The sequence below is a fragment of the Oxyura jamaicensis genome, chromosome Z, assembly GCF_011077185.1.
Source record: "Oxyura jamaicensis isolate SHBP4307 breed ruddy duck chromosome Z, BPBGC_Ojam_1.0, whole genome shotgun sequence".
NCBI lineage: Eukaryota > Metazoa > Chordata > Aves > Anseriformes > Anatidae > Oxyura > Oxyura jamaicensis.
The window spans coordinates 28108521-28134072 of NC_048926.1; the positions used below are offsets into that span (position 1 = coordinate 28108521).

Below are 25552 nucleotides of genomic sequence, written 5' to 3' on the forward strand. Positions count from 1 at the left end.
TACTACTCCTTCCTGGCAGAATGACTTGAGGAAGGTTGTTATCAAACCACTTCTAAATGGGAAAGTCAATACTATAACTGAAAGATTCCGTTCTTTAGTATTTACTTGAAAAGCAAATACTGAAAAAGGCTTGATAAATTCCTATTCATACATAGTGGCAATTAAATGATTCCAACAAGGATTTGCTGCAAACCTAGTTCCTTGCTCTGTGGGCACTTCTATGCTGCAGATGCACACTATTTCCTTTCTTTTGGCCACAAACCACTTTTGACTGAAAGCTTTTTCATCATACCGCTCAGGCATTTTGAACAGATGTCTTAGGTAAGGCTTAAGAAGGCTGCTCTGTCCTTTTCTAACTGATTTTTAAGTTGTAAAGGAGAAGGTGAGAAATCTCAAAATAAAGCTCCCCACGGTTTTCAGAAGTGTCCAAGAAAGTATGCATGGTTTAACCTTAAATGAATAAGCCACTATTTGAAAAAGCAAATTTAAAACTAATAAGAATAAATAAATCCCCGGCGAGTTCTTGTATCACTTTACACTGCTTGGCACTTGCCAGTTTTTTGTCTTGTGTTTTCAGGTATATGTAGGGAAAAAAAACTTAGCTTAAGTTTTTAGAATGTGATCACTGTTGGCAACTCATGTTTGGAAACTGCAACGGTTGTAACCAATGCTGATTCTCAGACTATGAGAGGCAGTTCAATATGTGCATTGCTATGACCTTCAAAAGCTTTGAAGTATATAAACAAAGGAGAAGAGAGAGAAGGGGAGCTGGCCTGCTTGAAGTATGAAACAAAAGAATTATTCTAGAATAATTCATGTCTCTGCTCTGTACCAGTGCTTCCGATGTGCATGCATTGCCTGTAGTGCATGGGGAATTAGCTGAAATAAATACTGTGTATTCCACATCTATTTGTAGGGCAAGCATGGGGAATGAAATGGTTGAATCAAGAACACAAAGCCTTTCCTTGTGGAAAGGGGATAAGCTAGAGAGCTGCCTGGGAAAAACAATATGTGGATATTGCTGTCAAAACATCTTGAGGATCCTTGAAACTAGGATCACAGTAGCTGTGGATGCTGCATCGTGCATGACCAGGAGCATGGCTAAGTCTTGAGTTTGAAGAAGAGAAAATCTTAATGTGACAGCAGAAGACTGTGGTTAGATGTGTGCACAGTTCCTCCAAATGCTTTCTTGGAAGGGAAGAGAAGGCTACATGCAGTGAGGGTCCTCCACACACTTGGTATAAAAGGCAGGCGCTGCACCAGTTTGGAGGAGAGGTGTCACCCTTCAGGAAGGGGTGGGTGATTAGTGGCAGGATGCAGGTGGTGCCTTGGCAGGCGTCCTCACTGGCACTGCATGAATGGGTGCCACGGGTCCGTGTGCTCCCAGGAAAGCAAAGCGACAGGCTAAGCTGCCGGTGGTGGCAGGCGAGAAAGCCGAAATTCCCTGGTCTAGCTCACTGTTGTCTCAGCTTTGAGCTGGCGGTGCTCTCTTTGTAATATATGCAGAGTGTAACTCCACAGAAAATTTCTCCCGCTCTGAAAACTTTTGTTCTTCCAAGGCCTCATGAAAAATCTTCTTAATTGATGGTTTGGACATAATCTAAGCCTGGAGTGTCAGTGTGACTTTTCCATTCATATTTGTTCATGGATGAAAGAATGTGTGGCAAATACCCAGCGTAATTATGCATGTTTCTAATGTTTCAGCTTGTATAATACCGCCCACCTTCCCAGAGAGGTCAAGTTACTGTTTCAGGCATTGCAGTTCAATAATGTGCGGTGTGCTAGAGAGAAACGGTGGAGTAACAACCCTGTAAGTTTAGTCTTATTCTTTTTTTATTATTTTTTTCCTTTTTTTTTTTTTTGTGAAATAGTGAAATCTCACCGGTTTTGTGTGGCTGAGTAGGTTTGAGTGTTTCTAGTGGGCTATTTAAAATATATCTTAATGGGGGAGTCCTTGTGGCGTGAAGTGGTGGTTTGTTTTTGAAGGGCAGTACTTAATGTTATGAAAGTATTACAGAGAGTGTATAACGCATGTGTGTGAGGAATTCCTCCGTCGGTATCTCCGTGGCTGGCAATCAGCACACAGGGTACTGCAACGTCCCGGATGGTCCTGCACAAATCAAAGTCTGTTAGGCTGGAGATGTGGCATGACAGCGATTAAGTTAGTGTTTTTTTTTTTTCATCGGCGGTGACCCTGAGCAAGCACTCTGAGCCTTCACATTGACATGATGAAGCAGGGTTGAAAAGCTTTGCACTGGCTTTCGTGTGCTCTTCTTCTGTCCTCTCCTTCCCCCACCTTCTGCGGGCTGTGCTTGCAAATGAAAGTCTGCAGCTTTTCGGGGAGAATGGGGTCTGGGTTGCGTTGCTCTGTGACCTTCGTGTTTTATTTGTGTGTACGGAGAGGATTTTTGCAATTTCGTTTTGCTCCTTTTGGCTGGCTCTTTGAGGGAAACATGTTTAAAATAACAGAATTCATGTGTGTATATTATTACTTCCCTCACCTCCCACTCCCCCGTACGAGTAATTAGGTAGCTGTTAAATTACCACCTCAATGCTCATGAGTTGGAGCTTTTAAATCCAGTGTATGGTATTGTTGTACTGTCTGTCTCCCTACTTTTTTTTTTTCTTTGCAGAAGGGACAGGACTATTGACACTTGTGTGTAGTTTCTTTTTGTAGAATTTCGGATCTAACCCATTGCTGAATATACTACCCATGATAATTTCAACAGAAGACTATCCTGACTGGCACTGCATGTCAGTAGTGCTTGTCTTCCTCTTGATATTCTTTTTAGCTTGTGTTAGGATGAGGACCAGCTACTGCCCTGCTTCATTTGAGGGATACAGTCATACGTTTCATTGAAATGTAAAGTTGAAATGAAATTTGCAAAAGCAGTTTTATTAAGAGCTAATGGTGGGACTCTGGAGGACAATATCTCCTTTCTTTGGGAGGCCACGTGCTTGTTTGCTTTGGTCACCAAATCCCTAGAAATTCAGAATGATTTTGGTTTTAGGTCTTCTTGGTCAAGTCATTAATACAGAACATCTGCAACAGCTTGCCATTATTTCTTATTTTTCCTTTTGCACAAGGAAAACAGCATTGCTATGACAGCAACCCTCAGTGATACGTGACTATTCACACTTCTTTAGACCAGTGCTGTGCAGCTTGGGGTTCATTAATTAATTTCATCTTCAAAGCTTTAGGCTGAAAGCATGACAGAAGCACATTCTCATCTTGGTTTGGCATCAGAAATTCCACTGAGCCATAATAGAAGGACTGTGTGTGGTGGGTACTGAGGGATATTTCAAAAAAGTGATGGATTTTGCAAATTATTCTACAGTAGCTCATCCAAAAAAAAAACATCTTTTGGGAGTAAGTGCTTTGGAATCTCATTAGGGAGATGATGGTAACACCCATTTGAAAATCCCAAAGGTATGTGAACAAAACAGATATTGAAAAGCCTGAGCTGCAAAACAGACTGACAGACCAAGTTTTATCTTGGTGCCAGAGGGGGATGTTAGTCCTATTGCTTTCTTCCTGACAATTTGAAGCCTCAGGATGTTGCCAGTCCCAAGACAAAGGGGGACTGAAACTCCCAGGCCTAGATAAGGAGATGTGAAGGACATGTATTCTCTACCATACAGGTTCTTGGTGTGGTTCTAAAGCAGATTAACTGCTTTATATGTGTTTTGTTTTGTTATTACCTTTAGCTGTGTTACACCCATGAAGATACATTGTGATACCTGATGCTGGGGAATCTTCTCATAGAAAGTGAGGGGATGGGGCAGCAGCACAAAGAAAGGGCAGTTCTTACAGAGGCTTGCTTGTGTTGCTTGAAATCCAGCAGTTAAGACTCTTTGAGGCTCATCAATTACTAGTGTTTGAGCTGCTATTTCAGGAGCTAATGACAACTAGCTCTATATCTTTATCTTAACTTTGAAAGTTAAGCGTACTTAGTGAAGTAACCTTCCTTTTATAAGCTGGCAGAGCCTTTCCCCCTCTCCTGTTTGACCATCTCTGATGGGACCAGAGGGGTGTGCAGGTGGCTCTCATCAGAAGAAGCCCATGTCCCATCTGTGTGTAGTAACTGAGCAAGCAAGATAGTTTCTTATGGCCCCTTTCAGTGTCATTCTCCACTTTTCCAGTTCTTTTTCACTGTAGGACAAAAGAATGACCTTCACAGCCTTTGCTGTGTAAGGAGACCCTGGTCTGCTTACAGGAGCAAGCACAGATTCATTAGGTACTTTGCTTTCCAGAGGAGTTGCATGGTATGATATTGTGACCAAGCAAAGGATATAACTGGATACAGTATGTTTAAAAAAATAAGTAACTGGTGTATTGAGAAAGGTTAATTGAAGACATCTGTAGCTGAGAGTCATCCTAGTTTTCCATCTTTCTTGAATCGCTTTTAGGTAACTTGCTTCAGTTGTGACACCTTATCTTCCCTCCACCCATTGCCTAACATTTAGCCCATCTAAACTGGTTGTGTAAAATCCATCTTGCTTTAGAGCAACAGAAAAATACATTGCACTTCTAAACCTAGGCCATCTGACTTGTGATAGCTAAAGTCATCTGGATAAAGAACAAAGAATGTGGTCCAGTCCCCCTACAGAAAGGGCAATATGAAAAAGGAAGAGGAAAAAAACTTGTGTATGTTGATGACTTCCCCCCTCCTAGTCTCTAGAGTGACATAGTCCATGAGCAGTGACTTCCCTGCAAATGGGATAAAAGAAAGCATTGGGTGAGCTGTAAGTGCTGTCAGTGAAGTTTCATCTATGATAGCAGCATCAGTTAGAGAATGGATAGTTGTGCTTATCCTCTTAAGAAGTTGGACTGTTTCTTGTTAAAGCTCAGGTTGCTGTTTGCCAGCTAAAAATCTGGAGTGTCAGAAAAATCTGGCTGTGTTACAGAACTGTTTGTCTTGCTAAGCAAAGATCACCCTTCAGAAAACTCAGGATGAACTCTGCTATTTATCTAGGCAAGGTAGTGGAGGAAGGAAGGAGTAGGGCATGTTCTGGCCTCTGAGGATTCAGTGATTTGAGTCAGTCTCATCTGAGTTGACAGCTAAAGGTATTAAGGCTCAGCACATCTATTCATGTGGATTGCTGGGTTGTACTGTTCTGTGACAATCTAGACCAGTTTTGCTGGTTAGAGATTAAAGTGTTTACCCAAAGTGTCATTGTTACTGTGTATCATCCACAAACACTCAGCCTTTGGGTCAAGAAGTATTAATCATTTTGGAGGAGACAGCTTTTATTAATCTTTTCCATGGGTATCTGATATGTGTATATATGTGTGTGTGAAAGAAAGATAATGGGTTTTAAGAGTGATCATGTAGCAAACGTGTTTTTTAATAACACCTTTCCATTTCTGAGCAGATGCACCTTGGGTCCAAGCGTGAGAACTGCAACAAACACCAGCTTATCAAGGGCTATTTCATTTCTAGTAATCTGATTATGCTTTTTACAGTGGTGTTTTTCCCACTAGTGCAGAAATAGTACGTGACCAATTCAGACAGACTTGTTTGAGTGCTTGTACTGTCTGATAGGAGCAAGGAGGGCTTAAAAGCACTTTGATGCAGTTTATGTGGTTTGTCCTTGTCTGAATGCAGTGCACTTTCCAAGATTAAGTTGTCCCTGTGCTTTTGCCACAGGAAACAGTGCGCTTGTTCAAACCAGTCACTTTTTCCATAGGGCGAGAAGTTTTCAGACTGATGTAGTGCAAACCAAGGACCAAGGTGAAGCTGCCCTTTGTTGTGCTGTTACCTCTGCCCCTGCAAACTAACTGAAATATGAGAAGCCAGCCTTGCCCACCAGGTTCTAGCTGAACTTGTGTATCCCATTTACCAGCAATATGAGTTCTGTCACTAAAGTAGCTCATGCATAAATTCATGGGGCTGTGCTTTGTAGAAGGTCTGCCTTGCTTGAGAGTCCATCCTTTACAGCTAGGACACCCTTTAAGTCTAGGACTTTGAGGATTGTCTGGGAAAGCCCTGGTTTTGGATGTAGATCCTTAGAGAGCGGAGAAAGAGGGACTGACAGGGGCTGTTCTCTGAAACTGCCTGTTCTGCCTGGCTTTTTGACTTGCTGTTTTGTGCCACAGTGAATGACACTTCTGTGTTCTCCTTTCTGCACTGTTGGGCGGGCTATGTTCTGTTGCAGGTTGCGTTGTATGCCAAATGTTCCCTTTTCCTCTTTCTCTCTGCATGTTCAAAGACCAGTTCCTATTGGAACAGGCACTTAAAGCTGCTATTCAGTACACTTACGGTGTGTGTTTTAACAAGTCAGAAGAAGCTCAAAGTCCATTTGTAATATGTGAAGAGTTGGTTTCTGTACCAAGAGGTGGCATCAGTTATAGTAGATAAGGTAGCTGTTGTTCTGGCTATAGCCCAAGACTTGTTTAATCACTGTAATGTTAAAAGGAAAGCTGTGGAGTTGGTTTGGCAACAACTTAACTTCTTGAAAATGTGCTAACAACTACAGTGGCTCCATTATCTGCTATTTGGAATGTACTAACTTGCGAACACTTACACCAGCACGTACAAGCACCCCTCCTTGCCCTGTCTGGAGCCCAGATGAGAAACTGAACTGCTGTGGGGTGAACGACCTGCTGCTGCTGAAGGGCTAGTAGACAATCACCATTGTTACAGTTACCCCTCTGAAATGATGTCCTGAAACTTCTGTGCCAACTTTCAAATGCCAAGAAGACTGTCCATAAATACATCCTCTTATGGTCCTCCTAACAGCTTAATTATCCTCTGTAACACCAGTCAATTATCTTACTATTTGGTAAAAATTATTTAAGTGTATAGTTTGGTATTGTATACCATAGACCCCAGATTTAAATAATAATAATAATAATAAAAAACTTTATGGCAGCTTCTGAGAGGAAACACCTCTCTATGCAGATTCATCTTCAGGATAAGACTCCTCTTTTATGTGAAAGACACTGCTGGTGTGTGTGGGTGTGTATGACCAAAGAGCATGATCATTGGCATGGGGAGATTCCCAAGACAGCAGTGTAGTCGTGTTATCATGGCGTCCTGCCCAGATTAATTAGTGTCTCTGCAAGGTTAATTAGCATGGTGCTTTGTGCCATGCAGACATAGCCTTAGTTATTCCCTCTAGCAATTATGAGATCTTATGCCAGTGAAGTGTACCAAGATGCAATACTGCTTTTGGCTATTTGGGGGCTTTCTGTCCAAAAATACAGCACGTTCATTGGGAAGTCACGTCTTTACCTCTAGAAATGCTACCTTCATGTACAAATCTATTTTAAAATGTTTTTTTTTTCCCCAGTGAGAGTGTAATTACCCTTTTGGTGCTATGCAGTGCATCTTTAACTGATTTTGAAGTGTTTGACACAACATCCAAGGCATATCTCAATATGTTATCCAGGCATGTCCTTGCATTTGAGGGGGCTGGTGTTTTTTCAGACCAGCATAAATTCCTCTTTAGATAAGTGAATCTGGCTGTCTGCTGGAGGGAGGTGCGTCTGTCGGAGGTGTGTGTGGGAGGAGATGTTGAACAATATTAAAATGGAAAAAAGGAGAAGATGGAGTACTTGTTACCAATCTGTGGAGATCTTGTCAAGCTGGAATATGCCTGTGAAGCACATAGACTTCCCATGAGAAGTTGTTGCAGCCCTGCCTACATGAGTTTGCAAAATATCTATTACATAGCGAGCTTTGTTTAAATTGAAAGTATTATCAAGGTTAGAGCTTCCTGTAAAGATGACAACTTTATCAGCCAACTTGCTCCCTTGGTGTAAGTAAAATCTCTGCTTAACTGTTTTACTGTGTCTGTTTTCATTTCTGCTTATCTTTGCTAAGCAGAAACTTAGCACTCAGTTGTGCTAATCAATTAAGTCTGTTTTCTTCCTGGGAGTGAATTTAGATTGCCATTTGCAAGGCAATTCAGAAGAACAATTGCTTTTTGATACAAGATACACACATCTGTTTTATACAGATTCAAATTTTGCTTGAGATGTTGCATATTTTTCTAAATCTCCATTGTCAGAATGTTTTCTAATGTTTGATGTTTTGATTAACACCTGTTAGGTGTGGTTTGTTCTCTCCTTAAGGGAAAATGGGTGTGCAGCATAGTGTTTTTGTTTTGGTGGGGCTTAGATATGTAGGAGTATGATTGTGTATATTGTGATTTGTTTGGGCTAAAAGGCAAAGCTGAAGCTTTCTTTCTATCTGGCATGGAAAACAGTAAACTATGTGATAAATCTTAGCTCCCAGAGAACTTCTGACTCCTGTTTTCTGAGGTGCAAATCTCAGTTACCACTTGCTCATCTTGGAGCTCAAGTCATTCCCTAGTCCTGGCCTTTACTGTCACACCGTTGTGCTATCAAACTGATCTACATCAGGTGTGGGCATAAACACCCACTTGAGCTGAATGTGAGTACCTGATAAAGACAAGATGGCTGTGGGAGGGCATGCAAAGATGATCTTTTGAGGCAAAAATGATTTAATGATTTATGACTAATATCTAAACAATCATGACACCATGATGTGGGGACAAGGCATTCTGAGCATGGTAATAGGTATTTGAAACCACTTTTATTGTGTCCTCAGAATGTCAGCCTGGATGTGTAACTAACTGAATGTCTTGAAGGCTGAAGTCATGGTATCAGTCTGAAACTTACAGGAAGCTGCTGTAACACTTTCCACAAAAGTGTGGAACAGGAGGTTATACACAAACAGGATTACTTTGGTGTTTGCCATTATCTGTGAATACTTAGCTCCGAGGACATAATTGTTTTCTAACATCTTAAGTTTCCTCAAGCGTTACCTTTTATTATGATGTAGATGGAGATTGACTTGGAATGTATTGCAACTGAAATCTAAGAAAACTATTTTTAGGATATCATGACTATCTAGTACGGAGCATAAACAAGTTCATATTTTGCATAAATGGATGAATCAATAGTTGAATGTATTGAGGAAATGCTAGATGGAGGAAGGAAGAAATGGGCTCTCACTTCGGTTACTTAAGAGCACTGGATGCTATTTTAAAGTTCAACTAAGGGGACATTTGGGGCGTTTGGATTTCTGGTTTTGTAACAGATGTTGCATTTAGGAGTGTAACATCTACTTGGGTTTTCCTGCGGAATCCTTCCTCTCTTCTCCTTCCACAGACAGACCCTTATAGTTGCTTCTGTAATTGCATGATTCTGTAATTTTATGGGAATGATTTAGGTAGAAAGGGATTTTAGGTCATCTAGTTCCAAACCATTGCCATAGGTGGGGACACCTCCCACTAGATCAGGTTGCTCAAAGCCCCATCCAGCCTGCCCTTGCATACTTCCAGGGACGGGGCATCCACAGCTTTTCTGTGCAACCTCTTCCAGTATCTGACCACCCTCAGGGTGAAGAATTTCTTCCTTATATCTAATCTAAACCTATCTTCTTTTAGTATAAAGCCATTACCCCTTGTCCTATCACCACTCTCTCTGATAAAGAGTCTCTCTCCAGTTTTCCAGTAGGCTCTCTTTGGGTACTGGAAGGCCACTGTAAGGTCTCCCTGGAACCTTCTCTTCTTTAGAGGTAAGGTCAAATCCAGAGTCTTCTGTCTTCTAGGTTAAATAACCCCAGCTTTCAGCTTCTCTTCATAGGAGAGGTGCTCCAGCCATCTAATCATCTTTGTAGCCCTGCTCTGGACTTGTTGCAGCAGGTTTGTTCCCTTATGCTGGGAGCCCCAGAGCTGAATGCAGTACTCTAGTTGGGGTCTCATGAGAGTGGAGTAGAGGGGGAGAATCACCTCCCTCAAACTGGTGGCCAGCTGTCTTTTGATGCAGTCCAGGATCTGGTTGGCTTTCCGGGCTGCAGGCACATATTGCTGGCTTGTGGAGTTTTTCATCCACTAGTACCCCCAAGGCCTTCTCCATGGGACTGCTCTCTATTTACTTACCTAGCCTGTATTGATGGGTGGGATTGACCTGACTCAGGTGCACAACCTTGCACTTGGCCTTGTTGAACCTCATGTTTGAATTGGCCCACCTCTTGAGCCTGTCCAGGTCTCTCTGGATGGCATCCCTTCCCTCCAGCATGTTGACTTCACCACAAAGCTTGGTGTTGTCTGCAAACTTGGTGAAGGGGCACCCAGTCCCACTGTCCGTGTCACTGTCAAAGATGTTAAATAGCTCTGGTCCCAGTAGAGACTCCTGAGGAATACCACTAGTCACTGATCTCCACTTGGACATTGAGCCATTGACCTCGGCTCTGAGTGTGATCATCCAACCAATTAATCATCCACCAAGTAGCCCATCTGCCAAATAATGCCTCTCCAATTTAGAGACTAGGATATTGTGTGGGACAATGTCAGATATTTTGCACAGGTCCAGGTAGATGAAGTTGATTACTCTTCCCTTATCCATCAATGCTGTAACCCTGTTGTAGAAGGCCACCAGATTTGTCAGGCACTGTTTGCCCCTTAGTGAACCATGTCAGCTGCCAGCAATCACTTCTCTATTCTATGTGTGCCTTAGCGTAATTACCAAGAGAATCTTCTCCATGATTTTGCTAGGCATAGATGTGAGACCGGCCTGTAGTTCCCTTGGTCTTCCTCTTCTTCCTTTTTAAGAATGGGGGTGTGTTCCCCTTTTCTAGTCACTGGAAGCTTTGCTGGACTGCAACTGGTGGACAGTGGCTTAGGAACTTGCATCCACCAGTTCCCATGAGATCTGCAGATGTATCTCATTAGGTCCCAGAGGACCTTGTTCACTTTCACGTTCCTTAGATGGTCTCACATCTGATCCTCTCCTACAGTGGGTAGTTCTTTATTCTTGCAGTCTCTGCCTTTACCTTTTGTAACTCTGGCCATGTGGCTAAAGCACTTACCTATGAAGACTGAGGCAAGCAAGCTGTTGAGCAGCTCAGCCTTCTCTATGCAGGTTGAAGAACTCATTCATGTTTTGCTCATTGCAGGGAAAGTTTATCTTCCTTTGCTGTCCCATGTGCTTGAAGAAACCCTTCTTGTCTCTTTTGATATATTTAGCCAAACTGGGTTTTGGCTTTCTTGATCCTCTCCTTGCACTCCCAGGCCACATCCCTATAATCTTCCCAGTATGTGCATCTCTACTTCCACTGCCTATGCATTTTGCTCTTGTGTGTTTTAGTTTTTTGCTAAGAGGTCTTCACTTAGCCGAGCTGGTCTCCTGATGTCCCTGCCCAACTTCTTGCATGTTGGGATTGAGAGCTCTTGTGTCCAAAGAAAAATGCTGCTTGATTTAGTTTATGAAGACCTTTAAAAGGCTGTTTTGTGGATTTGTAAACAGTGTAGAGTTTGAATAATGTGTATGTAGAGGCATTGGTCTGTGGCTTGCTTTGTGTGACAGTTTATCTATTATTTTACAGTAAAAAAATCTTTAATTCTTACCTAGTATGATTCACTTGTTTTCCATTAAGCCTGCACCTCTGTAGTTTTAAAGATTGAGCCAAAGATCATCTTGTGTTCTCATACCAAAGCTCAAGGGAAGTACACAATTAAAACCTGATGTGACTTTTTCCATAAAAATAATCTTCAAAACTCTTAAGTAACCATGTTAGATATAAACTGTTCTCCTGTCCTATCTCTTGATAGCTGCCAAATATGCTAGCAGCAGCAGCAAGTATTCAATATCTGCAGACAGGTCTCCAGCACAGCCCTGGGGTACTGACTTGGACTGCACCTGCAAGTGGTTGTGAGGTGGGATGCATCAGAGCCAGGAACAGGGGCCTTGGTGGCATCTGTGTGTGTGTGCCTGTGGTTTGGGGAAGTTAGCTTGCTTTAGGAGTGAAACATGCCAAGTGAGTTCGAGTTGAGAAATAAATGGTCTAAACCTTGGTGGCAAAACATATGAATTGCTGTGGTAAAAAGGGAAGAGCCATCCTGTGTGCCACAGTGGTGCAGGAGGTATGAACTTCAGTCTCACTGTCTTTACTGTGTAAGAGCTAGGAGTATATGCAAATTCTTGCAAGATAAGACTTCTAAAAAACCCTATTAAGGGAAATGGGACAAAGCAGACTCTGTCTCTTCTTTCACTGCAGCCTATAAAATGCTTCCATGTCTTTCATATATAGAGGCATCCTCCCAGATCATATAGCACTGCTGCTTAGCTCATGTGGGCTCCTGCTGCATTTCTCAGTTCAAATTAGTACCAGGTTACCATTCCTTAGACGCTTACTGCTGCATTTCCCTAACTGGTTTATCATGACATGTTCAGAGCTTTGCTTCTGTGCACTTGCATCGACTGTTGGTTGAACAGAGTTTTTAAACTGGGAAAGCACTACAGGGTGACATATTGGTTGCAAGATGCATGCTTTCTTTCAGGGTGCTGTAACCAGAATATTGCATGTGTGCACTGCACCTTGGAAGCCAAAAATGGCATAACCTTTCTTATTTGTGATTATTATGAACTTCATTATTGTTATGCAGCATGGCATTACCAGGCATCTGCAGCTTTAAGCATGTGATATATTGCCCAACACGTACAATGACTACTTTTCATTTCTCTTCTTGTAGGATGACTTTCAGATTCCTGAATGTGCTGTCAAGTGCTGAAGTATTGAACTAGCTGATTCTTCTGCATTATTTCTGAAGCTTAAAGCTAAAGAGAAGTAGAGGACTAGCATTTTTGTTAGTCTTTTAAGGTAAGATGCAGCTTCTTTTGTTGGAGGGTAAGGGGAGAGGGGGAAGACAATAGATAAATATGGTCCCACACATTGTCTCAGCCCGTCTCTTGCTTTATAGTAAACCAAAATAACATGATACCTGTGTTTTGTGTATTAGACTGGATCAGACTGTCAGTATTTGTCAGTTATGACTAAATTCACTGACCCTCAATAGGGTAAAAATAAGATGCAATGAAGAAGTAACTTGACTTCTTTTCCAAAATCACTAGTTCTAGTTTCTTTAAGCACTTGTATAACTTTCCATTAAAATGCCTTAATGCTTCACCTATATATTAATAAGTTTTAATAGTGAAAAGATTGTTTTCAGTCTCCTTGAGATGTCAGGTTGGGACATTCTTCCTCGGCAAAAATATGGGTAAGAAAAACTGAAGACTATAAAAACCAAACACATCTGTAGCTGAAAAAGTGCCCATTCTGCTGCGAGTAGAGGCGCTACTGCAGTCATTCTTTTCATTAATACCTACCTGTATTTTGCACCCATCTGTTTGGATTCATATATGTATTGTCTGCTTCATGGTAGTGGTGCTGGTTTTTGAGCTGTAGACATGTACGGACTGGAGCAGCCCAGAGTGTGCCTGCACAACACCCCATGCACAGCACAGTCTCCCCTGCCCGGGTCATCTGGGTCACCAGGGTCTCCTGAATTAAACATATGGTAAGCCAAAACTGGAGAGCTAATCTTTTTGTAAAGGGCCTCTTTGCCACTGACTCCTGGATTCTCTCAGGTTTGACATCCGCTATCTGAAGTGTCCACTGACTGCTATTTTTGTTTACTTTTAGGGCTTGTTACCCTCCACCTTGTTACATGCACTAAAGCATGCTGTGGGTTTGTGTGAGGGAGGGGATCATCTAGAACTGAACTCATCTCCTGACAAGCAAAGATTGTAATCTTAGCAGACTCGGTTTAAGTGCAGACAGACCCTGGCCAGCACCTTCCAAACCAGCCCTTGGCTCTCACTCATGCTGTTGCTCTTCTGAAGCTCCTCCTTTTCTTGGGGAAAGACACTGGGAGGTGAATCCAGTCTTTTCTGCTGTCAAAATTGCTTTGTACAGGGAGAAAGCAGACACAACTGCTTCTGGGCCCCAAGGCAGGGCTGTAGCTGGCAGGGAAGAGAAATGCTTAGAAAAAGCTAAATAAGGAAACTTATTATCACTGTGCCTAGGTTTGTCCCAGTTCCTGCGTGGCTGCGTGCCACAGCCCTGTCCTGGCTGTGGAAGTGCGTGCCCTCAGCCAAGCACAGCTTTCTGAGCAAAGGAGATGTGGTGGTGGTGGGGACGCTGCCAGCTTGCACTGGCTGATCCTCCAACTATTTGACCCCCTCTGCAGTGGGTCAGGTATCAATAAATGAGTGTAGTCACAGTGTGGATGTCTGGGGGCACGTGTGGATGGCAGTGCAAGGTGCAGGCTGGGAGAAGAGGGAAGGAAGTTGTAAGGAAACGTGCAGACAGAGGAAGAGGGTGAGTGCAGAAAGGCTGGAAGACCCAGAGCGGCCTTCTATCAGCAGTCATGGAGTCACAATAGCGATGACTGCTGACTGCCTGGCTACTCCTCAGGAAGGATGGGGCAGCATATCAGATCATTAAGGAACGGGATTGTGACCACAGAGCACCCATTTTGTGTTTGTACAGATACCTCTGCAATAAGAGGTGATCTGCTGTCTGACATGCTAACATACCTCGGTGCTTGGCCTGTGGGTCAGGGCCAGCATCCTGCTGGAGCAGTGTGCTTGGTGGAGATGGCCTGAGCGTGTTTTGTGCATCTCTGAACTCCACCAGAGACCACGAGCCAATTAAAAGTGCACTGCTTCTATGACCTACATGGCAATTGCATTTGGTAACATGAGCTGAACAGCAGGCTTCATAAAATTAATTTTCATTTATAAAGCCAAGGTTGCTTCACTACGATTGTCTTTTTGTTTTGTTTTGTCCTGAAGCCTTGATTTAAGTAAGGATTTTACTACAATCTCCTCAAACTTCAAAATGGCAGTTTTGGTTTTCACAGCATGACTTCAGCCTATTATATAAAGAAAACCTCTGAAGAAAAACTTGTACTCCTGGCAGGTTAAATTACAAATATCCAACAGCTGCTTTCCTTTGAATTTTCATCTCTAGGCTTTTATGCTTGTGCTTATTCATGGAGAAAAAAAGATTTTATAACAAACATGTCTAGATTTCACTTTAACTTAATCTGGGATGATTTCTGCCTGTAGGTCAGAGTGGACAGATTCTGCTTTCACAGGGATGCAATGTGGAAGCAGTTCACCAAACTCTGGGGGTTGGTTGCTGTGGCACAGTGAGATTTAGTCAAATTTGGACTGTACTTTCTGAATGATCTGGGCTCACTGAAGCAGTTAAATAACTTTTTCCACAGTGATTAGTGAAGCTCTGATTAGCTTTTGAGGTCTATGACACACTTTCATCTGAAAGGTTATCTGCTTTTTCAGGAAGCACACCTCCTGTAGGTAAAGTTAAATTTCCTATACAGTAATATATTAGCTGTATATAATGTTAAGGTTGGAAAAAAAAACTCCAAAATCATCTGGTCCAACCATTACCCTACCACCACTGTCACCCACTAAACCATGTCCCTAAGCACCATGCTCAACCTTTCCTTGAACACCCCCAGGGACGGTGATTCCACCACCTCCCTGTGCAACCCGTCCCAATGCCTGACTGCTCTTTCTGAGGAGAAATGTCTCCTGATTTCCAGCCTGAACCTCCCCTGGCACAACTTGAGGCCATTCCCTCTAGTCCTATCACTAGTTACCTGTGAGAAGAGGCTGACCCCCAGCTCCCCACACCTTCCTTTCAGGCAGTTGTAGAGACCAATAAGGTCTCCCCTGAGCCTCCTCTTCTCCAGACTAAACAACCCCAGTTCCCTCAGCTTCTCCTCACAGGACTTGTGGTCCAGGCCCTTCACCAGCTTCGTAGCCCTTCTCTGGACATGCTCCAGGGCCTCGATGTCCTTCTTGTAGTGAGGGGCCCAAAGCTGAACACAATACTTGAGGTGTGGCCTCACCAGAGCAGAGTACAGGGGGATGATCACCTCCCTGCTCCTGCTGGCTACACTATTTCTGACATAAGCCAGGATGCCGTTGGCCTTCTTGGCCACCTGGGCACACTGCTGGCTCATGTTCAGGCAAGCATCGACCAGCACTCCCAGATCCCGTTCCTCTGCACAGCTTTGTAGCCACTCTGCCCCAAGCCTGTAGCACTGCATGGGGTTGCTGTGGCCAAAGTGCAGGACCCGGCACTTAGCCATGTTGAACCTCATCCCATTGGCCTCTGCACTTCGACCCATCCTGTCCAGGTCCTTCTGCAGGGCCTTCCTCCCCTCTGCCAGAACAACACTTCCCCCTAGCTTGGTGTCATCTGCGGATGTACTGAGGATGCACATCCACATCATCAAAATCATATACTTTCAGTAGAAAATTCAACAATTGCAAATCCAAATATCTCACTGATCAGAGTAGATTATTTTTTCCCCTTCATACCTTGACAGTAAATTCAGTCATGTTATGTTTGGCCAGGCTTTCCATTTGACAAGCTTATCAGAGATGTAGTTTAAGTCCTATTTCTTATTTCCTCCCTGCTCTTAGTTGTGCTCAAACATGCCACAAAGCCAACACACCGCTCAGCTGTGCTGTATTACATCCTTCACCCTCCCACACTGCAAGAAAACTTTTCCAGGCAGGGATATCATCACGTCACACCAGCTACCCAGCAAGATGTGGAGGATCCTGTCTGAAATGGTGCTCTGCTTTTATATGAAAGCTGTCACAAACCTCACCCTTACTGATGTGTTCAGAGGGGTGATGGGCAGTGCAGTGTTTCTTATGGAAACAGCAGCAGAAGTTTGCAACGTGGCACGAACCCACCTCCTGGTGGTGCTGTCATCCACGCTGTAGCTGGTTACACCTGACTGCACACTGGAAGCAGGACCCAGGAGGCTCCTCGGTGACCACTGGAGCAGACCCCCATTACAACTTGGATGCACAGACCCAGCAGCAGCATCCCCTTGCTGCTGGTGACCAGCTCTTGTGCTCAGTGCTTTAATGCTCGTATTTCAGACGTACATAACACAACACATCTACATGCCAGGACTGCTGTGACACAAAGAGGTAGGACTGACTGAACATAACTGGATCGTGCCACGCCATCTCTTGCTTAACTCTGCCTGCTGGGGAACCCCACCTCCCACTTGTGTACCCGTGCCATAAGTGTTGTTAAGGAGACTTCTCTGATAACTAGTTCTTTATGCTGATGAAAGCCTTGTGTGTGCTTTTCTGATTTATGACTTGCGAAGGATTAAAATATAAATCTATTAATCTTCAGAGCTACCTGAGTGTAAACAAAATCGGTCAAAACCATCTTTTTCTTAGCTCTTTTGTTGTCAGAAGTTGACCCGTTCAGCACCTGTCTTAAGATGTTCTGAGAATGGCAATCAATTTCTAATGCTGAAAATAAATTCCCTTGCTTTATATTTTAATCTTAATAAATTCAGAGGGTTGGGTTGTTGCTTCTAAGTGTATATATGTATAATCTACTATTTCTTTTTATGTAAGGCATAAGAGCAACTCATTGCTCTTTCTGCTAAATGTGCTCTTACTTCTTTAATGGCGATACTTCGTCCACTAAGAGCTGTGGATCTGCATACTAATAAAACTCACTTTATGCCTTTAAAATGTTTATTCAAAGTGGCCTGGCTGGCTTACAGTAGCTGTGTGGGTGGACTGTCCTTGAATTTTGTAGACTTAATTTAGTACTACACAATACCTAGTGATGGAAAACAGCTATAAATTGTCTGTGCGCAGCCATGCATTATTGATAAAGAGTAGAATAAGCTCCGCAATTTCTTTATTTGATGCTGTTAGTGCAACAGCTGGCTGATTTGTTAGGAGCCCCCCCATCTTTTTGGCAGTAAAATGTCTCTTAGTTTTCAGCTCTGAATTTGCTCCTGAATCTTGATTTGTGTGGGTGTGAAAGCTTGTTTTTTTCCAGTGCAAGTAAATCCAATAGAAATGTTTCCACAGAGTAGAAACAAGCTCCATACTTGGGAGAGCTATGAAAACAAGAAGTCTGACTGTGTGCAGAAGACAGGACTCCTTTTTAAATTGTCACAATTAATAGAAATGGAAAATGGAGCATATGGTATCGTAATAAATATTTTTAAAAAGTCATTTAAAAAGTCATGATTTGGCACATGCTTAGAGAAAATGCTTTACAGTGAGCTCAGTGTGCTTTGTAATTTCAGTGTTCCTTCAAAGTTTATGAAAAATCTCAACAGTCTTAAATTTGTCAAGCTTTTTTTTCTCCCGTTGACTCTTACGATGAGTAGTGTCTACAGAACATAATTTGCATATAAAACTGTGCTGTAAACTGAACAGTTCTTTCCCTGTAGTTAAACAAAGGTACAAGAGCTGCTCAACAGACTGGAAATTAAAAATAATAATAATAAAATAAATAAAACTTGCTAGCAAAACTATCAAAGGCTTAGTCTTCCCTACAAATAAAACTGAAGCTTCTTTTTATGCTATAATTTCTGGAATGGTAGCTTCCCACAGATTATTATTCTAATATCTCACAGAGAATGTACATTTTGTGGCAAACAAATATTGTCTTTGAGCAGGGAATTATTTCCCTCTTTATCTATGTGCATACATATCTTTCAGTAGAAGCATTCCAGATGTCTGCAGATTTTTTTTTTTATTTTTGCGAAATGTTAGGATAGAAGAAAGTATGAGTGTACTCAATCTTCATAAGCTATACTGGTGTTTATAATGCTTTCCTCTATTCCATGGAGAATGACTGTGCATTAGTTTAGCTTTCCATATTTTTAGAGCCTTTTCAGTTAAGAAGTTTTAAATAATGAAGTAATTAACCTGGCTGTGTAGTTTCAATCAGGAGGCAGGAAAAACGAACGGGGAAAGGCCTAACATGATTGACAGAGGTGTGCTGGAGATTTACATTGAGAATAACTCATTCTTCAAAACTTTTTCATTTTCTGATGGAAATTGTGGGGTAAATCAAATACAGTGGCTATGAATGATTAAAATGCAGAAGTTATGAATTCTTATTGACTTTGTAAATCTCTAACTCCTTCACTGCTAATATAAAATCATTTACCTTGAAGGGGTCTTGGGGCTGTGAGGATTTAAACTAAAGCATCAACATCTTGAAGTAGACTGTTTTGATGACCAAGATCATGAATTTTGTGGCTTACTTAGAAAGCTGTTGTTGGAGGGGAACAGGAAGTTTTCCCACAAGTCATCTGATTGGTCTGCGATAATTCACTCGAGGGCTCAAAGAGCCAAATTTCCCAGTAGATGACATGTCTATAATTCAGACATACCGCAGGCAACTAAATTTTTTTTTGTTCTGGTGGAAAAGGACACCTTTGTTTTGATTGTACAGAAATACAGGCAATTAGGGACTTGGATACATATAAAACTTTTTTTTTTTTTTTTTTTTTTTTTTTTTTTAAAGCAAATGTGAGGCTATTTGTGTTGTCATACAAAAGAACAGAGTTCAGCCATATTGTTACAATTCAGACTTAAAGACTTTCTTCCATTGAGATGGTTTTGGAGTATAAGCGCGTGTGTGTTTACATTTTTTTCCTGAAACAAATACAGTTCAGTAGTGGAATACAATCTTTAAAATTCCTTGTTCCTAATGTTTCTAATTTAGAAGAGCATCTTTCTGTGACAATTAGTGGTTACTGTAATGATACACTGTAAGATAAGGGAACATCAAAGTGCCATGGGGACTGATTCCCCTCTTCCGCATCTGTGCACTCTCCTCCAGCATGAATGAATCGACTCTGACCTTGTTATTTACTTCCTGGAAGTGAATCAGAAGTAATCTGACAAACACAAAAGAGAGGTAATGCAGTCTGACATTTCTTCATTTTCCTCTACTAGCAAAATATTTCAGAATCCAGAAAGGTCAACTGACTTTCAGAATGGTTTCTAAGTTAAAAATCTACCATGCAAGTGACCTGAGCTCTCCCAAATTCTTTACCAGTTGTGGAGGAGGCCTTCACGAGTGGGTAAGAGACCAGATTCATGTGACAGATCTCTGTAGGCCATGCTCAAGACACATGAACAGCTGTAGCAAAGTCTTTCCTGTCCCCTGTAAGTTTGGATTTTAAAAATTTGAGAGGAAATGGAACAAAGTTGGTGTTTCACTAACTCTATACAGCCAGCGTAAGTATTGTAGGAATAGTCTGTTGAAAAATAGCCTGAAAATAGATTTTCAAAAAAAAAGTTCAGTTCCCCCACAGGGAGACAGATAGTGAGACTTTTCTTAGCAGCAAGTGCAAGGTGATACAGAGCAATAGGTGAGAATGAGGCAGGTGGGCCTCGCCCCTGAACAAAAGCTATCTGACAACGTTTGATTACTTTGAGGTGATACTTCCAGCTCCTTTTCAGCTGCATCAAAATATCAGATATTATGTTTTTTCCTTCCAGTATAGGAATTAAAGCAGAGAGGGTGGACAGCCTTTGATTTATTTATTTTGAAAGGCACTGAATAAAAATATTCCTTTTGAAAGCACAGGGTATACGGGCAAAACCTGTGGTCGCATCCATCCCCACCCAGGTGCAGCACCTACTGCTCTGTCTATTACAAGTTGCAACATGCCCTAATAAGAGAGAAACAAAACTCCTCTTCTTTCCATTCTCCCTTCTCTTGGTACAAAAAGATGCATAAAACTTGTTTGGGTGGGACAAATTTCAGCGGCCTCTTTCAGGCTTGATCAGTGCTGCAAAACCTGTCTTGGTTATAATACAGAGATGCCTTGTGCTCCTATTGCCTCACTATTTTAAGCCTGCTGCATGGCAGTCTGTTGCCACATAGCCAGGTGAAACCCTGGGTGCGATTAGCGTTGCAGAACGTAGCTCAGCTCCTGTCTGCAGTGCAAACACCAGTTCTTCCTGCCAGGTTGCAGGACACAAGACTGTGTCTCGCAGGTACATGGGCAAAATCTGTTCTCCTTTTTCTTGTTAAAACTGCATTCCCCTCTGCTAATTTCAAGGATAATGAATTACATGCTGATTTTAGTGAATTACCATGATAGTAATGCTGTTGCCTATTCTGAAGGGCTCCACAGTGACAAATATTGATTCTTAGTGAGGCTGTTTAATTGATCCATTAGATACCTAACTCAAACTAACTTTCAACTCTGCTAGTAATGAATTTTCTGCAAAACTTGCTGTAAGTGGAGTTATGTCCTAACCTACTTAAATGTCTCGAATCATGATAATTAATCATGCTCTGTCTTTCTCGAAGCCTGTTGATTATCTTTCTGCAACAATGCTGTTAAGCCCCTTCCTTTTGCAGAGTGCAGAGCAGTTTTTAGCGCTCTCATCCCAGTAACCATTCTGGCTGGTGAGTCTCCTCCAGTTTCCATGATGTGTGGAGTGCCAAGACGCATTACCCATCTGCTATGTATAGCACATATAGCCTCTGGGTGCTTTCCTGTTCTCCTCCTCCTCTTCCCTCCTCCCTTTCATGCTGCTCTTAATGAGGTGTGCTGGGATGGCTGCACAGATTTTCCCAGTGTGCATCAATGCAAACATGGCTAAGATATATGCAGTATAAACAAATGTGGTTAGAGATGGCAGAAAATTTGCTGTGTAGATAGAAGCTGAGCCATGTTGTTTGGGAGACCGATTGTGCCTCCAACTAATTACAAAATAATTGAATAAGCAGTTATGTGTTGCCTCACTGCAAATTAAGTATCTGAAGCATGATCTGTATTCTAGTGCTGAAGTTTGCTTTGAAATGGAAAATGAGTAAAGTTTTGGATCCAGCATGATCCTAAGCTGTTCTTCAAGGCTCCTCACCTACCCCTTTTCTAGTCTAACCCAGGATATTCTTGTGTACCTGGAATACCATGCTATAAAATGCAGACTCTTGTTTGTATCATTTTGTTTATATTTTAATCCAGAAAGGTTTATGTAGTGTGTCCATAAAAAGGCAATGCTGGAAAGTGAAGTTAAAAAAATACAAAATAGGTTTTTGTGGCTGGAGAACTCTATTTAAAAGGAATATCATGAATGATAGTGCTTAATGTGTTGTGATGTCTAAGGAAGATTTTCCTAATAGTTTTGAAATAAGTACAACTCTTCAGGAGACATCACCTTTACTGCTGAGATGGAGCCTGTGGTTTACTTTGGAGTGAAATCTCAAGTGACAGTGAGTTTAGTTCCAGCCTTCACCTTGTGGTTTACTTTGGCCTCAAGTGTTTTGATGTCTTCTGCTGCCATGCTTCATGCAGTGGCAGCTGATGAGGGACATAACTGTCTCAGTAGAGATGTGTTAGTACTGATAAAACGTGCATCTTCCTTGATAACAAAGAGTGCAAAAGGAAGACATGCATGCTGTTGCTTCCCAAATTGTCCGTATGCTAAAAATGCCATGGTCATGCCAGATAGATCTGGGCACAGGCACTTAGTATTTGTTATTGCTGACTGCAACCATCAGTCCTTTGGGGTGTAACACAAGTGTACTTTCTAATATGATCTTTAAAATGAGCTTTGCACAGGTCTTTGGCAAGTCACCATGAGCTTGAGGCTCTGTCTCCTTTCTCGAGTAGCTTCTTCCTCCTGTGTTGTCTCCTGCTCCGGCATTAGTTCCTCTCAGAGGACAGAAGAGGGGAGCCCATGGCTATTGGGGCAGATGAGTGTTTGTGCAGCACAATATGAGTGCTAGAGGCTTGGTGTTAGGAGCAGCTAATAGCTGTTGTGCTTAAAACATTCCTTAAAAACCTCTAAATTAATTCTTTGAAAAGTAAGCAGGTAATGTGTTTTTGATTATTTTTTTTTCTAAACCAATTTTCAAACTACTGAACACCTTCAAAAGACTGGGTGAAAAAAAACACCAACATTTTCAGAGTTCCTGGAGTCTGTCCATGATTCCCAAAGGGAAAAACAGTTCTTGTGCCAAATTCAGAAGGGTGGTAAGACGTCTCATTTTAAACCTGTCCTTAGGGGAGTATGGATTATTACGTGTTCTGGCCAAATTAAATATTGTAGGAAAGAGGGGGTGGTGTTTTCTGACAGGTTACTCCTCATTTGTGAGCAGTGCTGCCATCCCAACTTTCTTCTCTGTCACATCACTTCATGTTAACTGTTCTCTTTGTTTTGCTCCAAATTCTTCAGTATAAAATTAGGTACCGGCTTCCCTCTGTTTTAAGAGGGGAAAGAAAAAGGTGTATTTCAGCAGGATTCTTGATATTTTAAAGAAAAATGGAGTGCATTTCGAAGTCAGTAATTGATGGAATTTCTATTCAGGGAGGAGTTTGGCTTGTTTGGTGTAACTTGGCAGCAGAAATATGCATCTTGTTATTTTGTGTATATTTATTTAGTGTTTGGCTCTGCATTGTAAGGTGTCTGTAAAGTTCCTCTTAGTTGTGGCTGAGGACATATTAAGCAGGTAAGTGTGGATTTAAATGCAGAATAATGTAGCTTGGTCGAGGTTGGCTAGCTCAGCTCTTAATTGGAAATAAATAGGAATAAAAATCAGTGATTTGACTAAAGCTTGAATCTTTCTTTGGACAGCACAAGCAACTTTATGTTAAAAAGGTGAGATTGCTAAGGGGTTGTGTCCTTTGCTAGGTATCTAAAACAATTTACAGTCTGTCATTGGTCACTGAGTAATAGCTTGGATGGTATTAGAAATAAACTTTCTCTTTAGACACCTAGGAAAACAAAGTGCTCAGAAGTTCAAGGAAGACAAAGCAGTCTTGTGAATACAGAACCTGGGAACATGCATGGGCAATGAACTATATAGTCTGAAGGAGCTGAGAGAGGAAAAAGAGTTTTCTTCTGTTGGTTCACTCTGCAGCGTTGATCACCTCTTTTGTATCAGGTTTGGCCCTCAGAAGACTACCTATCTAACTCACGACAGTCCAGCATTAGCTGTGGTGTTAACCTGTCTGCACAGCACGTTTTTGAATGTGCGACTTAAATAATGATGTGAAGATTTGTGTGTGTGCTTTAGAGATGGTTAATTTTTATTACTATTTTTTTAAAAATTTTGGGATTGCTAATATATTGAGCAACAAATGCTCTAAAGCCCAGATTTTGAAAGAAATATCATAAGCTTGCTTCAGCTTCAGAGGTTGACTTTCACGTTTGCTGCTGTGTAGGTGATTAGGGGTTGCCTCATAACAGTACTACAAAATTTTCTGTTCTTGGGTTGGGCATTTCTGCAAAAGCTCATTGTGAGTGATGGTACAGATAATTTAAGTCAGAGATGAGATGACTACAGCAGTTATCCAGAGAACTCTGTGCCCTGCACCTTAAGTTCCAGTTGCATATGCTCTTCATATATGAATAATGAATATACAGGCAGGAACACATTAAAAAGACTGTATAAGAACCTGTTAAAAAAAAATAAATGTGTGAACTGAGGATATCAGAAAACGTGGCAAGTCACAATGTTATTCCACTTATGAATACTTCTTTTTGGTAAGGTGTGTATCATGGATCATAGTGGAAAACCATCCCTGTTGAAAGGCTGGGGGAATAGCTTTCTGTTTTTCTTTCAGGACTTGAAATAAAAGACGGAGCACACTGAATACCTTAGTAGTAACTGAGAAGAGAGATTAAGTGTCTAAAAGCTAAAGATGTACATAACTTTTTAATACCACTAAACGTGAAATGGGTCACTTCCCATTCCAGTAACTTTGGAGAAAAAATAACCCCGAAAGTCAAAAGTATTTCCCAGTGCAGTGACACCGTGTGCCCAAGATGCAACTTCCTCCCATGTTTCTGGTAAAGTTTGATGTAAAGGGCTTGCTTCCTTGTGCCTTTCTCTGTGGAACACTAAATCAGACAAAGCAGGAGAAACAGATTTATTTATTTCTAACTGGGAGCTACACAGTTCACCAAAAGTTTGAAAAAATGAAAGAATAAATAATGAATTGGATGACCTTGTCTTTTGTATGAGTTGCTAGCTGTGGGGAGGATACCTCTTCAGACAGAAATGGCTGTCTTTGATCAGGACAGGGAGGATTATTAATTTTTTTAAAAGGGGGTGGGTGGGTGGGAGTGTTTAAAATTATGAAAGGCATTTGTTTTGTCACTATTTTTTAAATCCCTAATGTAAGTTATGGGAGTTCCTATGTAGTAATGATGTGGTTATAGTAGTTTACAGTAGGGAATGTGTTGATATACAGTTAATCTGAACAGCCTACAGCTGTTTTTGTGTCTCTAAACCTCAATAAGTACAATGGTTGGACTGAAGAAATGAATAACTTTGGAAAAGCAAAAAGCTGCAGTGAGAGTGCCAGAAACTTGCAGTAGACACTGGTTTGTTGCAGATGGCTTTTGCTGCCTCACAAGGTAATTTGGATTATAAAAGTAGAAAACCTTTGCTTTTTTATTTATTTTCTATTATTTTGTATGGTTTTAATTATTTTTTGTATTTGCTCCACTGAGTGCTTTGGAAAGACCTTTGGACTCAATTTTTATATTGCATCATGGATATTATTACAGCATTGTGTTTTGCCAGTATTCGCTTTAGAGCAGTGAGAAGTGATGTCCATAAAGTGTATTAACAAATCAGTGAGAGGAACTGCCATTCACATTCATTAAGCAATCCCCTGTCATTAGCAGCTAGTAGAGGTCTTGCTGCACAGCTCACATGTGGGGTTGCCCCCTTGCCTTTGTCACGTTTTTGCTGCAGAGCTCAGCCCACCTCGACGCCAGGATTGGGCACAGGCACTGAGGTGGTGGCAGTGCAGCAGACAGCTCTTCCAGGGCTTATTCTGTGTTCTTGAACTCATCAATGATGACCAACAGTTCTATATCCTGCCATGCTGACAGCATCCTCGTCACTGGGGTTATAAAACACGCCTTTCTTGAGCA

General features: G+C 41.7%; 1 protein-coding gene across 4 annotated transcripts in view; it reads left to right on the top strand.

The window, feature by feature from the left end:
- Positions 1-25552, top strand: part of KANK1 (KN motif and ankyrin repeat domains 1) — a 127194-nt gene that overhangs the window by 19714 nt on the left and 81928 nt on the right. For 2 of the 4 annotated variants that reach the window (XM_035309083.1, XM_035309086.1), the window contains exons 1-2: positions 1705-1810; positions 12508-12635. The gene's annotated coding sequence lies outside the window, so the exon portion shown is untranslated. Of the gene's footprint in view, positions 1-1704; positions 1811-12507; positions 12636-25552 lie in introns of those variants that run through there. The other 2 variants (XM_035309084.1, XM_035309085.1) reach the window with 1 other exon arrangement.